The sequence below is a fragment of the Carassius carassius genome, chromosome 16 (assembly GCF_963082965.1).
Source record: "Carassius carassius chromosome 16, fCarCar2.1, whole genome shotgun sequence".
In the NCBI taxonomy this organism is placed as follows: Eukaryota; Metazoa; Chordata; class Actinopteri; order Cypriniformes; family Cyprinidae; genus Carassius; species Carassius carassius.
In genome coordinates, this window is record NC_081770.1 from 17,876,180 (window position 1) to 17,891,441 (window position 15,262).

The following is a 15,262-nucleotide window of genomic DNA, read 5'->3' on the forward strand; positions in this document are numbered from 1 at the left end:
CTCCTCCCTTGTTGCTAATGTTAAATTAGTCGTCTGTTCGGTGATAACCTATAAAAGTAAGTCGTAAGGGAGAAAAACGTATATCAATTAACGCCTCACTCCCTACCTTTCACCTTTTCTTCCTCTGCCTGTGGAGTGAAGAGAGAGGTGGATACGCATGCTAATTATTCAGTGTAATGATCGCTCACTCTAGTTAAGAAGCAAACATGCTCAGCATAATTGATGGCTTGACCGAAGAGGTGTCGGGTGTATTTCACAACGACAAATGGTCAATACTCCTTTGAGGACAAATGACAAGAAAATACAGTGCAATGGTATATAGAGGTATTGTATTATTTACTGCATGATGTACATCATTTACACATGTGATGACGTGATAACATGGAAAGATCGAAAAAGGTGAAAATATAGATTGAAATATAGATCAATTTTTTTATAAAAATTCAGGTATATAACAAACCATCATTTAGTTGAAGAAATAAGGTAGAAATAAACTGATACGGTTTTATTTTTAAATTTGATATTTCTGTGAGTATGATAAATATTATGCAGGGTCCAATACTGTTTTTGCCCTTGTGTTTTTATAAACTGCAATTATAACAACTATTATTATTGCTAATATTGTTATTATTACTGATCATATAGCATTTAGGTTTCAAAACTTTGCATAAATAATAATAATGAAAAATAATAGTTGTTAATAGTAATAATAGTTATTTTTTAATAAATATTTCCATTGTTATTTGTATTAGTAGTAGTAGCAGTAGTAGTAGTAGTAGTATCACTAATTATTATTAGCATTTAGTTCTAACAAAAACAAATTACTACTAGTAGTTTTATTATTGACCACTTCAATTGCAAGAAAAATGTGCATTATTATTAATGATAAAAATACAATTTACAGTTAGTAACATCAACTTGGTTTATAATTCTCTCTCTGGTTAATGGCTGCCATGAACTGTGACCATTATAACAATGCCTTTAATGATTTATTTTATTTTATAATTTTTATTTATTTATTTATTTATTTGTTATTTATTTATTTGGGGGGGGGGTATTTTTTTCAGCAGTTTGCCATAAGTGTTGCCGTTTTAAGACAGCATATAGAAAAAGTCGACAACAACAACAAACTAATAATAATAATAATAAAGAAACAACCTCGCCTTTAGTCCAAATCCCCTGTACTTTATTACAAGTTGGGTCACAATTCTCATGAATAAAACATAAAAATAATGTTGTTACCTTACTTTGTGATGCAGGGGGGGGGGGACAAGCTTGCACAAAAATAATTTATTTGGAATAACAGCAAAATGAAATAATACTTTTTCTTCAAGCATCAAAATGCTTTTAAAATTCAGTTACTGTAGATGCTCAGGATTGGATGTCATATCTTCACCCCAGGCCTGAGGAGGAGGAAAAATGTTTTATTTCTATTTATTTATTTTTTTCTTCACAGCAGATGAGAAGTTGAGGGGAGAGGGGAGGTTAAGGCCATGGGGAACTAATGATGAGAAATCAGCGTGCAATCTCACCGCCCTGAAATGACCAACTGATGAAAGCCGGAAGAAACATAATCGAGACGAGGCGGCCACCCAACTCCTAACTTTTAATACTTAAATGCAATGCGGTATCTGTTCAGTCACTCGCACTTGTACACATTCTCTGATCTTGTAGAAGAAGTCACAATAATTACATTTTAAATATAATCATTATGTGAGCAGAACTTCACACATTTCAGACCAACTCTTTTGATCATCAGATCTCGTATGATCTAGTGCTTCTAACAAACTTTCAATGAGTAAGTGAGAGAAAACATCTCCATTACTTGCCAAGGGCTCAGACGTTATGCTAGCAAGTTACAACCTTAAAGGGTTAGTTCACCCAAATAGCAAAATTATGTCATTAATAACTCACCCTCATGTTGTTCCAAACCCGTAAGACCTCCGTTTATCTTTGGAACACATTTTAAGATATTTTAGATTTAGTCCGAGAGCTCTCAGTCCCTCCATTGAAGCTGTGTGTATGGTGTACTGTCCATGTCCAGAAAGGTAAGAAAAACATCATCAAAGTAGTCCATGTGACATCAGAGGGTCAGTTAGATTTTTTTGAAGCATCGAAAATACATTTTGGTCCAAAAATAGCAAAAACTACAACTTTATTCAGCATAGTTTTCTCTTCTGGGTCTGTTGTGAGAGAGAGTTCAAAACAAAGCAGTTGTTCATATGCGGTTCGCGAGCATGTAACCAGATTTTTTTGAACCAGTTCACCAAATCGAACTGAATCGTTTTAAACGGTTCACGTCTCCAATATGCATTAATCCACAAATGAATTAAGATGTTAACTTTTTTAATGTGGCTGACACTCCCTCTGAGTTCAAACAAACCAATATCCCAGAGTAATTAATTTACTCAAACAGTACACTGACTGAACTGCTATGAAGAGAGAACTGAAGATGAACACCGAGCCAGATAATGAATGAAACATTGAGTCGTTCGAACCGAGTCAACACGAGGCAAGAACCGTTTCTGTCAGACGCGTCCGATTTCGAGAACCGAGGAGCTGATGATACTGTGCATGTGTGATTGTCACACAGAGCGTCTGAACCAACCGAAATGATTCTTTTGGTGATTGATTCTGAACTGATTCTGTGCTAGTGTTATAAGTAGGGCTGTCACTTTTGTGAAAAAATTATTTTCGATTTTTAAGACATAAGTGTTCATAGAATCGATTGTAAAATCGATTTTTCCATGTAAAAAAAAAAAGACGTTTCCATTTTCAACGCCAAATAACGGACAAACGTAAAGAGTGTACATAAAGAACGTAAACATGAATGAAAAACATTACTGCATGCTTCAACCCGGCTGCATTCATGTCTCTACAAACGAACTTTGTGAGATTAGAGTTTATAGCCTCTTTCTGTGCAGCATTTAGAGGTGCAGATGGGGGGGGGGGGGTTAGTCAGTTTTGGCTGTTTAGCAGGTGGCTCTTCCTGGTCTAGGTCTTTATATTTATCTGGATGATGAAGCTGCATATGCCCCCTCATAGGTGTAGTGCTGCTGTGATATGGGAACTCACGATCGCAGAGTTTGCTTACCACTTTGTCCTTCTTCATATTTTGACTTTCAGTCCAAAACCCGAAGTGCTTCCATATCGAACTCCTCAAGTTATTCGGGGTTGTCACTCGTCTCTCGTGTTGCACAGGTTTATTGCCGTTGTTCTCCATTTTCTTTGCAAAACACTAGATGCAGCGATTGAAACCTTGAAACTATAGGCGCGTAAAATTGCTGGGTATTTTCTGTCTAGCTTTCGCAACACCTACTGCACTTTCGGAATTCTTTATTTTCTTTTTCTGCTTGTTTGTGAATTTTGTTACATTTATATTTTTTAATTGTTTAATTCTTTTTAGTGTACATATTTGGTTAAAATCGATTCCCTATTTTCGTTTTCGAAACTTTTTTTGGTTGGTCCGATCGATTGTGCAATCGATTTTCGAACGAAAAGTGACAGCCCTAGTTATGAGCACGGGTAAACCGAAGGCTTGAATCAAGGGCAATCATCGCCAATGACGCCATTATGCCGAGCGCAAAAGAACCGGTGAACCGTTTTCTTCAACCGAACTGTCCGAAAGAACTACTGGTGATCCGAAAACCGATGCAACCGTTTCTCGACTCGAACGAGTCATTATCTGGCTCGGCTCGGTGTTCATCTTCAGTTCTCTCTTCACAGCAGTTCTGTCAGTGTACTGTTTGAGTAAATGAATTACTCCGGGATATTAGTTTGTTTTAACTCAGAGGGAGTGTCAGCCACATTAAAAAAGTTAACCGCTTAAGTCAATTGTGGATAAATGCGTATTGGAGACGCGAACCGTTTAAAACGATTCAGTTCGATTTAGTGAACTGGTTCAAAAAGATCCGGTTACATCGAACGATTCGTTCGCGAACCGGATATGACAAACTGCTTAGTTTTGAACTCTCTCTCACAAAAGACACGGAAGAGAAGACAATGCTGAATAAAGTAGTAGTTTTTGCTATTTTTGGACCAAAATGTATTTTTGATGCTTCAAAAAATTCTAACCGACCCTCTGATGTCACATGGACTACTTTGATGATGTTTTTCTTACCTTTCTGGACATGGACAGTATACCGTACACACAGCTTCAATGGAGGGACTGAGAGCTCTCGGACTAAATCTAAAATATCTTAAACTGTGTTCCAAAGATGAACGGAGGTCTCACGGGTTTGGAACAACATGAGGGTAAGTTATTAATGACATAATTTTGCTATTTGGGTGAACTATCCCTTTAACGCAAGCTACAGTCTTGTTCAAAAACTTTTTATCATGTTTGCTTTTGTATTGTGGTGAGGATATAAATGTTGTTCTAAAATTAAGCTAATTATAACCTCCAGGAGATCTGGGATTACCTCTCTCAGATCCAGCCAATTTTTCTACACATTTGAGAGTTAAACAAGATGTAACTGCCTACAATTACATATTAACCTGTCCAAAAAACAAAGTAGAACACAGTGCCTCTATGCCCTATAAGCCTGACTTCATCTATTTAAATATTGAATCTTGCGTCAATCTATAATGTGTTAAGGTTTTACAATATGGTTTAGCAATTTGACTGTTAAACTTGGATCACAACTTCAAAATGTGGTTAGAAGAGCTGGAAAAATAATTGGTATGTTGTCCTCTCTTTGTCTTCAGGACATTTTTAAGAGGTCTGTTAGGAAGCTTAAAATTATTGGTAACCCAAGCCATATTCTCCAGAAGGAGCATGAGCTGATGCCCTCAGGCAGGAGATATAGAGTACCAAACTGTAAGATGAATACGTGCAAATTTTCTCTTATTACATTGTCTATCAAATGTTTGGGGTATTGTGATGGATAACATGTAATGTTGGTGTATTATTAGAATAATGTAGGAGTGGTTTATGTGGTTTTGGAACATTTTTTTGGAATGTTTTTTATCCTTATAACATAAGCAACAAAATCACAGCATATCTCAATTCACACAAAGATCCGTTCCAAGTCCTGATGTCCTTCAGGGTTAATTCAGGTATCCTGGCATGACTGGCATCCACAAGAACGCAAGTCCATTCGTTGCATTTTTGGAATTGAGAAACAGCCTTTCTCTGACTATAGTATTTCTTCCCAATTCACCTGCTTTTATGGCCCCAGTCCATGTTCTTTTTTCCTCACCTCCATCTTTTCATTTTAAATCACCTGCCCTTTCGCTCTTTATCATCCTTTTCCTCCTCTCATTTCCTCTCCCATTCAACTACCTTTCATCCACCTGACTCATTCTTTTACTCCCCCACCGTTCGCTCCCATTCACTCCAGTAATATTTCTTTCTCATACCTTCGCTTTCTTTTTTGAAACCTTTTGTAATTCCAGCAGTGCGACCAGACAGCTGATGAGAACAAAACCTAGACCACCCACCAACTGATCAAACCGGCCTGAAAATAGCCCCCTTAACCCCCCACCGCATGAAAAAAAGCGTGCCACTCCACAGCTGCATTGTTGAAACATGCCGTGCCGTCTGTCTCATTATGGTTTTGATGTGCCGCCATTGTGATTATTATCTCCTCCTGTTCTGGCCTCTTTATTGCGCCTGTTTTTTGAGAGTATCGTCACTATTTTGTTATATTTTCACAGTCTTTCTTAGTCACAGACAAAAACAGACACAAACACATACTGAGAAAAATATGACCAGGACTTTGTGGGGGGGTGCCAGTCACACTGGTGAGTGTGCCAGTCGTGACAAGCAGAAGCGAGAGAAAGCCAATTATAGAGTGATACTAATACAGTCCAGGATGACGTTATACCCTCAGCACAATGTGATTTACACATGTTCCGAGAAAAACATCCGTTATTGTTCCTGGAACAATACCTTTCCTTCCTCTCACCCTAACTCAACCCCTAAAATCCAATGACTGGCCGGCAATAGGATTATTGTTATGTCCTATTTGTGTAAATGACCGTAAAGGGGTTAGTTCATCGCTATTTGCTCATTATGTTATTACAAATCAGTGCTATTGCCATTAATGAAAACTAAATGAGAACACTAACATTACCTGAAATTTAAAAAAAACAACTGCTAAAAGTTCAAACTAAATTTACAACTAAAATATATTTTCATAAATTTCAAACTAACTGAAAAAAGTCAAATATTAATTTAGATAAAGTAAAAATACTTGTGTGTATTTATACAGACAGATAGATAGATAGATAGATAGATATATAGGGTAGTCGTGGCCTAGTGGTTAGAGAGTTTGACTCCTAACCCTAGGGTTGTGGGTTCAAGTCTCGGGCTGGCTATACCACGACTTAGGTGCCCTTGAGCAAGATATGAACCCCCAACTGCTCCCTGGGCACTGCAGCATAAATGGCTGCCCGCTGCTCTGGGTGTCTGTTCACGGTTTGTTTAAAAAAAAAAAAAAAAGATCTATATAAGTGACGTTTCACAAACGAATTTCGGGAGAAGCGTGCACGGATAATTAACACGGCCAGTTCATCATCATCAGCAATTACACTGGTTACCAATCAGCTCGAGAAAACGCCTATAAATAATCAAGTACATCCTACCTTCGTTATCTCTCGACTTTCAGAATCCCTCCGCCACCCCGATCTCGCACCTTCAGCCAAGTTTCTACCCCAGCTCAGGTAAAAAAACTCAGGGGAGCACTTGGGCTAAGCCGAACTCCGAGCTCAGACCCCTATCCCCGGACGGGGTGGGTGCCCCGGGCTCGGGAGTCTTGCCGGGCTCGGAGCTCTCCCCCCGGACAGCACGCCAAATACGCATAACCTTTATTTAATTATAAGTAAATGCGAACTCGTGAATATAAGTTCCATATGATTTGTGCCATATATTCATATCACAACATACAAAACGGAAAAATGATTACTGAAATCTTTTCCTATAGCCTAGACTTAATTTGTGGACTACAACAAGCTGTTCTGGGATGAGTTTATGCAATTATTAATGATCTTCACAGTGGGGTAGAGGAGCAACTGACCCCACATCAGTCTTCAATTCTACAATTCCCCTTAAATAAAAGTGACAGTAAAGGGATCAGTGCTGGGTAATGTGGTCTCTGCTTGTGGTCATCAAAAGCACAGCTGTAATTTACAGCGACTGTTTACAAAGTCAAGCAGATTTCAAGAGGTCGAGTGGCATCTTCAGCTCAGACCCATCTGGTCATTAATCACTTTGAGTTGATTTTGCTCCAACCAAGAAGAATTACTGAGAGCAGCAGGACAACAGTCACGTGTAAGCCACAGATGTCTGAGATGTATTCTACCCCACAGCTGCCGCAGAGTGAACTGGATTGATTTTTAACCATGTTCTGCATTGCTGGTATACAATTTTGTGCTATTTTTGCAGCCTCAGACAGCCCAATCACACAAGAGATATCTGTGTTATTATTTAATTGTCTGCGTATATATATTTAAAGATCCTTTGGGAGTAGGGAAATGTTTAAATATGGGACAAAATACAGCTTGTTTCAAAAAGAAAGTTCTATGCATTCACTGAACTGGTTGCAAAAAGACATGACTGATTCAAGGCAAAAATAGCAATCATTAAACTCACACAGACACAGGGTTCCTAGTAAAGATGAAAAAGCAGGTCAGTTTATACATTAATAACCAAACTGGATGCAAGGTAATTGCGAGTAATTCAAATGCATTTACTATGGTTTCAAAAGCACATCGTATCTAAGCTATCTGTGAATAAAAATTGCTGTTTTCAATGCGCAGGCTATTAAACATATGAGGGAAAAAGGTTACTATTCCCTTTAGATGGGAGAGAGAAAGAGACAGAAAGAGGGAAAGAGACTGATGTGTTTCCCCTGAGAAAGCAATGATTTAGAAAAGCCTTCAATTTGAAGCAAGGGGAAAAAAAGATATGCAACATTGAGCCAGGAAACACGCAAACGTTCACACAGTGAGCGATTTGCTCAAGCACATGACAGGTGAGGATATATTACGTTGAACTTGTACTTAAGTGGAAGGCTGGTCAAATTTTCCATCCTTTCTGCTTCCTGTCTCCTCGTCTCTTCTCTCCCCCTCTATATCCTACGGCTCAGCAGAGGGGGAACCATATAATATGCAGCATCACGTAGCAGCAGGCAAAAAAAAAATCCTGCAGGATTCAATAACAAGAAGCTAATAAGATTAGCACGACGCTAATGCAGATGAGCCACTGGGGTGGAGAAGCCACAGAAGATTTCCCCATCCCTGGAAACCAATAGAGGATGCCAATTTACACTGATCTGGCACCAGCCTTTTCCCTCACACCCCAATGTTGAGCAGCAATAGCAACTCTGGTGCTGTACAAGAAGGTGAAGTGCAGGCATTTGGCTCAAGCAGCGAGGTTAAAGGGGGGAAATGTAAGATGGACATTTATTGAAGAAGGAGGTTGGCATACAATAGGGTTGCCTACATGCCTGACTGATTTGCTGGAGAGGGGAACTAGCACCTGGCAACTAGTGCTGGCTAACCATTGACTAGAGAGAGATGGAATAGCTTAGCGTGGAATCCTAAGGGCCATGGGTGGAGCTCTGCCCGGTAACTCCCTCTCATTGGTCCCCAGACAGGTGTCTTAGCCAGTGATTGAACAGTCAATGGAAACATTCCACCAGAACTGGCAGGGTTCCACTCCATCGGGTTTGGCTCTGTTTCTCACACAACAAACAAATTAACAAACATAGCAGGAAATAACCCACTGCTCTCATTAACAAGTCTCAAAAGAGTTTCGGTTTTGAAGAACTGGGCAAGTCTTTATCATGATAGTCAAATTGGTCTTTATTGCTAAAAGGCGAAGAAGCCCTCGGTAAGACGTCCAGGTAACAAATGCTGCCATGAGCCTAAGGAGTCCGGACAGAAGTAGGGAGAAGAAAGGAATTGGCCAATAACACAATCCCATACATGCCTGAATTTATCTTGGATAACCCAACGCACACACAAAGTCCTAAACAGTCTGTCCGAAAGCCCCTTATCTTCGGTGGAGCTGCCGAAAAATGAAACTAGCATGTATCAGCTGTTCCCAGCTTGCCAAGCAGTCTCTCTCATGCAGCAACACACACTCAGGAGCACCTTATTGCACAAGAGGCAACATGTCACCAAGGCAATCTGGGGTGCCAACAAGTAGATTTGACAGGAGCACCGGTGCATGGAAGGAGATGAAGACGATACACAGTGAAAAGAAGACACTCATACATTCACAGTTACAGTGCTTTCCAAAAGGGCTAATAGATAAAATCTCTAAGAGTCTCTGTCAGCAAGTCATCACAGTTGAGTGTACGACCCTAAATCTTTACCCACTAGACCTCAATCCCTTGAGATGCTCACTGGGAGATATGGGTTCTTAAAACGGTCTACCATGCAGTTTAAAATGAGATGGTGTAACCTAGTGGTTAGTCTCAGTGGGAGGCTCACAGAATATGCGAAATGTAAACAAAACTAGATTGGACTTTCTCGATCTGTCAAGATCTAATCTGATTGGCTGGATTTCTGCAACTTTTGTGATTAAAGGCACACAGGTTTTTCTTTTAGTCAGCTCTGAAACCAAATCATGTTTGCAAGGTACCAGGTTGATTCAACAAGTTCTTCTGGAGACAGAACTAATTGCTGGATTTGCCAAGGCTCACCAGATTACACAAAAGCAAATTCATTTGAGCTTGGTTGTTTTACATGTCAGTTAGGCTATCTCCTATCTCCAATTCTTGACTAAAACAAAATGTGAACCAGATTTTGACAATCTCAGGCTAAAGCTGAGCTGGTAACTAAAAGGTTTCCAGTTTCTTGCATCCTTGCAAGTGTTGTTCAATCACTGTTGTGTCTTCAGCACACTCTCGTGCAAGACACAATGATGACTGACAACTGATCAACACTTGCAAAGATGCAAGCAACAAACAACCATTTCGTTTTCAGTCCACTTCTTATTCTATAATCCCTGTAGTAAGTGTATCAGAATGCTTTTCTTTTCACCTCTTCTCTCTTGGCTCTTTCCTTAGGGACTGAATATATTCAGAAGTGAATATATTTTCAGCATGCACAATCCAAGTTTTTGAAACGTGGACTGACTGACGGCTACCATATAATGATTGGCCCTTTGCTTCTGAACCCTCAAGAGAAGCTACAAACTCTGTCAAACAAAAGAAAATCCCTAGAAGCAACTGGAGCTGAAGACAAGGAAGCAAATAAATCCCGCCTTCTGGAACCACTGGGAATCAAGGCAAATGTGAAAAAGCACTGTAACACATGAACAAATATTGGGTTTCTTATTTATGTGAAATGTATACCTCTGCTTTACGCACATACAAGCCATTATTGCAGCCATGGCAGCATAGGTTAATACCTACATTACTTACAGTGTGGATATATGAAGTATATTCGTTTTTTGTTCTTGGTTTAACTGAAGTTTCTATTGCCATTGTGCAGGCTGTCATTGGAACAAAAAGCACAATGGTTTTTAATGAACGTTATATAGCTGAAAAAGATTTTAACACATTTTCTCTTTATTAAAGGAGAACAGTTCATTGTAACACTACTTTACTACAGTGTGCTGAACACACTCAGCACCAACACACATACAGTACACACAGACTTAAGTACAGTATCTGTCCCCCCATTGGCTAGCAGACTTTCTCGGTAGAACCACAGAGTCGGAACAGAAATCACAGCAGGAGAAAAGCAGGGACTGTCCGGTGATTTCTGAGTAAGTGTGTATCTGTATGTGTTGAGCATCAGACAAAAAGTTATCACATGACTGCCTGACAAATAGAGAGATAATGACAAAGAGAGAGATATGAGGCAATACAAGGTATTCCCATCCAAGCAAACTACACCTTTGGCTGGGACGATTACATGCTGGATAAAAAAAGTTTATGCTGGCACAGCTGGGTGCATTTATCAGTAGGTTTGAGAATCAAGAATTAATGATTTGAACTTTTTTTTAAAAGCTTTTGAACATAACACAGGTGGAACACTCTACTAAAGTACCCAAAATAAAATATTTTCTAACTATTACTTAAAAGTTATTCATCAAATCAGTACACATCCTGTGTGACCATGTGGCTCAGTGGCAGAGCATTGCGTTAGCAGCACAAAAGGTTGTGGGTTCAATTCCCAGGGAACACGTTAGGTAAAAAATGTTAGCCTGAATGCCTTGTAAGTCACTTTAGATAAAAGCTTCTGCTAAATGCATTAATTTAATTTTACACATGTACTTAAGTTATTAAATCAGAAATACTGTATAATTCATTGCAATTCCCAGTCCTACTCAAATAGTGCTTTATCATTTTAAGACTAAAATGATAAAGCACTATTTAAAAATTACATTCAGAATAATCTGCAGAGCCGTAGGTGCTAGACACAAGAACATCAAAATATTTAGCACAACATTTGCATCATTATCATTAGTTCTGATGTTTAAGAGCAATAGCATTTTTTTTAGTTACAAGAGGTTTGTGGTATTTAAAAAGTTCTTACCTTTTCACTCTAATAAATCAGCATTCAAGGTTTAATTTGAATTCCATCATTATAGGATATTTTGGATGGTTCTTGAGGCTTCTTGTTTCAATAGGACTCTGCTGCCACTTTTCAGATCCAAAGGTCAGGTATGCTACTGCAACAAGCTTTGTTTACTTAGATCTTCACAACCAACCAGAGAAGACCCTGCTTTCAAAAGACCCAAATCTTCTGTGAAAGTACACTGGGGAAAAATGGAGGAAAAGAAATATAAGACTTTGATTACGTTTCAACAAACAGAGTACATGCAATATTCCAAGCGATCACAATTGGTTATCATGCACACACAGACACTTCATTCTACGGCCTGAAGATTTGTCAACAGCATCAAATCATTTTTTTTATCCTTAGCATAGAAGCTGTGATTTTCCAAGAGTACAAAAGCACACACAATCACGTCTGGCAGTAAGCATAAAAAGATTTGAAATTTAGACCGAATTTGAGAACGAGAGATGCTTTCATCTTAATGAATACTTGATAAGTAGCTGTAACATATGCAACTGAAAAAAAGCAAAGAGCTAGATTAAATTTAGTGTGGCGAAACTGGCTTGTTCATATCTACAAACTGAAAATACATTTACAATTTTTCCTACACTACCTGCCTCTAATAGGCACAGGCCCACTCAAAGGGACAAAACGGACTGGACTGTTTTGTTACATTACCTCACAAATGTCATCATGATAGCAATTAAGAGTTAGATAATTTGACAAACTATTTCAGTTAGGGATGGGCGATATGACCAAAATCCCATCAAGATATGAATTAATGAATTTCATTTCTCAATAACAGTATCACATTATAGTTATTTTTGATTTAGATTAGGCGTGCACGATAAATAAAAATCTCAGAGCCGTTGTTAACTGACTAGCTGCGCAAATCCACGTTCATTATCAGCGTTTATTTGCGCAGCTAGTCAGTTAACGACAGCTCTGTGTAGTAACAGCTGCTCTATGTGAAATCACACACCTGATGGAATTTACCGCTGATTAGAGAACCGGCTTTACTGACGAGATGCGCATTAATTATCGGACGATATTTATCGTGCACCCCTAATTTAGATAAGGTCTTTATGAAATCAATATTTTTGATACCAAATAAATGTTATAATTCTTGTCACCAATGCCAATATCAAAAAAATAAATAAAAATAAATATTGCACTGAAGACAAGTAAACAACCAGTGAATTAAATAAGAATAAGAAACCAATTAGGACACAGAAGAACAAATTAATATGAAATGCTACATACATTGTATAAAGTAATCAAATGTATAAAAATACAGCATGGTCTTCATTGTGTAAATTATTTTTTCAGAGTTACGAAAGTGATTTAGTCAAGAGCAGAAAGAGATTTTCCCTCTTTTATTGTTTGATTAACATGAATGACAGACAGCCGGAATATTAGACTGCTGTCATCTTAAGAGCTGCCTGGATCCAATTTACTGTTACATATGTGTTTTCTTTCTCAGCTGTTTGCTTTCACTTAAGACCTTAATTACTGTGTTTATGAGGACACTTGCAAAGATGAGCATTTTGACACATACAAGTCTGAATATTTAACCGTTCGAGGCCTATAAAGAGGCAAAAACTGTCTCCACATGCGTACATCTCTCTGACAGCAGTCAGAAACAGTCCCTCAGACAGCACACGCATATAGTGAAATGCAATGCTTAAAAATGCAAACTATACATTTCTGTGACCATGTAGCACAACAACGTCACATAAGCAAGTAACTGCAATAGAGACGATACTCCAAAATCTCTACCAGTTAACAAAACCTGAAAAAACTACACGTGTAATTCACATCACATCCTTTTTCATCAACCAATGTGTCAGGAAGAAACAAAAGAGATGAAGAGGAAACTATTATTAGAGGGAAAGTGAGAAAAAGACGGGAAACCGAAATTGAAGATGATGTGTGATGTAATTTGAATAAGGCAGACAGATATGAAAGGAAATCAGAAAGTCAGATAAGACAGAATGAAAGATGTGAAATAAGAAGTAAAGAAGTAGAGTATAATAAGCATCAGGGTGTGGACAAGCAGTTTCTTTTTCTTTTCTGTACGTGTTATTCTGAAGTGACCACAATTAATTTCCTTTTTAACACCTCGTAGTTTACCGAAAGGATTTATCAGACTTCTTTACATTGATTTCCTCATAAAGTCAGTGACAAAAAAAGAGATAGATAGATAGATAGATAGATAGATAGATAGATAGATAGATAGATAGATAGATAGATAGAGAGATAGAGAGATAGATAGAGAGATAGAGAGATAGATAGAGAGATAGACAGATAGATTATTCATCAGCAGATGAAAACAAGCAGGGCAGGATGGAAGTGGATGTAAGTACACTGAGCAAAGATGAAAATGATGTTTCGATCCAGCTTGGCAGCAATCAATGCCGAGCAGAGAGCCATGACCACATGGAGAACGAGCAACGGATGGGATTTAGAAGAAAACAGAAGTCTGCGACAGACAGGAAGTGAGTAACTGAATGACAAACAAGATCAAAAAAAGAAGCCAGGGCAGTTGGGCTGGACAAACAGATAATACTTAGAAAAGAAGATCCAAGCTACTAAGGGAGGCATTTCAGTAAGAATTGTTAAAAGGATAAACGACCTGTAAACATCTAACTCAACAGTATAGATATACAGTACATATCAAGATCTCTCTACCATCTCAACTGTTCTCCTAGAATGCAATGCTACTAAATGTTTCACCTGAGAATAAGACCCTTGTAATCTCAAATATGTCTTCTGTAGAGCTTCAGTGACATCTTAATATCTCAAACAGTGCTCAGATTTGTGACTGTGCTGACTAGCAGATGGCTTAATTACCTCTACAGTGCTGTCAGTGGCAATCACCCATTCTTGCCATTTGCCCTCTGTTATTGTCGATCTCTCTCACTCGCTTTCTGCACTCCCACTTGTCGCACTTGTCTGTTTATTCTTAATTTCCCAGTCCAGTTCCTCTGTCTGTCTCAGAACCCCTCGAGGAAGGACCCAAACATCAAGTTAAAATCTCAGAGGACAAGCTCTCTCCTTTTGCTATAACTGTTTGTGTCACAACAACCTCTCCATCTTTCTCTCTTTCTGCAGTATCAATTGCCACTGATGTATTTTTACACCAACTGCCGAGCAGTTAAATACCTGTGTTTTTTCAAGTCTAATTATTTAGCAAATATCTTGCTAAAGATCACTTTATCTCATGAGGACAATTATCCCACTTAGTCTGGTAATAGAAACATTATTGAGGTTTCATTAAGATAATTAGCTGTATTTTGTCTCATGTGGACGATATGAGCATCCAAGGCCAAAATAATTCTTACAGAACTAAGACAGAAGGAAGTATCTAGATAAATCTAGTAGCATCAGCTGTGGATTGTACAAATACCCTTCTATAAAAGTCCTACTATAGCTAAACGCTACTTGGAAAAATCTTCATTTATGCTAAGCAAAGTTCATAGGTTTTATATTTTCAGATCATCCCTGCATCCATGCTTGAAGGCGAAAAACCTTCCCATCTAAGCTTTACCATATCTTTTATGTTACCTACACACCTGCCTCCACGTCCAACACCTTCGCACAAACTTACGGAAGACCAAGCATTACTTTAATGACAGCTAGTGCGTCAAGGACACCCACTACCCATCAAATCTTGATGTTAGCAATATAAGTGCATTTTCTCAATGCCAATGAGGTTGTATATGAGCCTAATTACAGTATC

General features: G+C 38.4%; 1 protein-coding gene across 3 annotated transcripts in view; it reads right to left on the reverse strand.

The window, feature by feature from the left end:
- LOC132159745 (protein phosphatase 1 regulatory subunit 29-like) overlaps positions 1-11,715 on the reverse strand; it is a 71,091-nt gene extending 59,376 nt beyond the window's left edge. For 2 of the 3 annotated variants that reach the window (XM_059569341.1, XM_059569342.1), the window contains exon 1: positions 11,497-11,715. The gene's annotated coding sequence lies outside the window, so the exon portion shown is untranslated. Of the gene's footprint in view, positions 1-10,551; positions 10,736-11,496 lie in introns of those variants that run through there. The other variant, XR_009437901.1, reaches the window with a different exon arrangement.
- Positions 11,716-15,262: the final 3,547 nt, after the last annotated feature.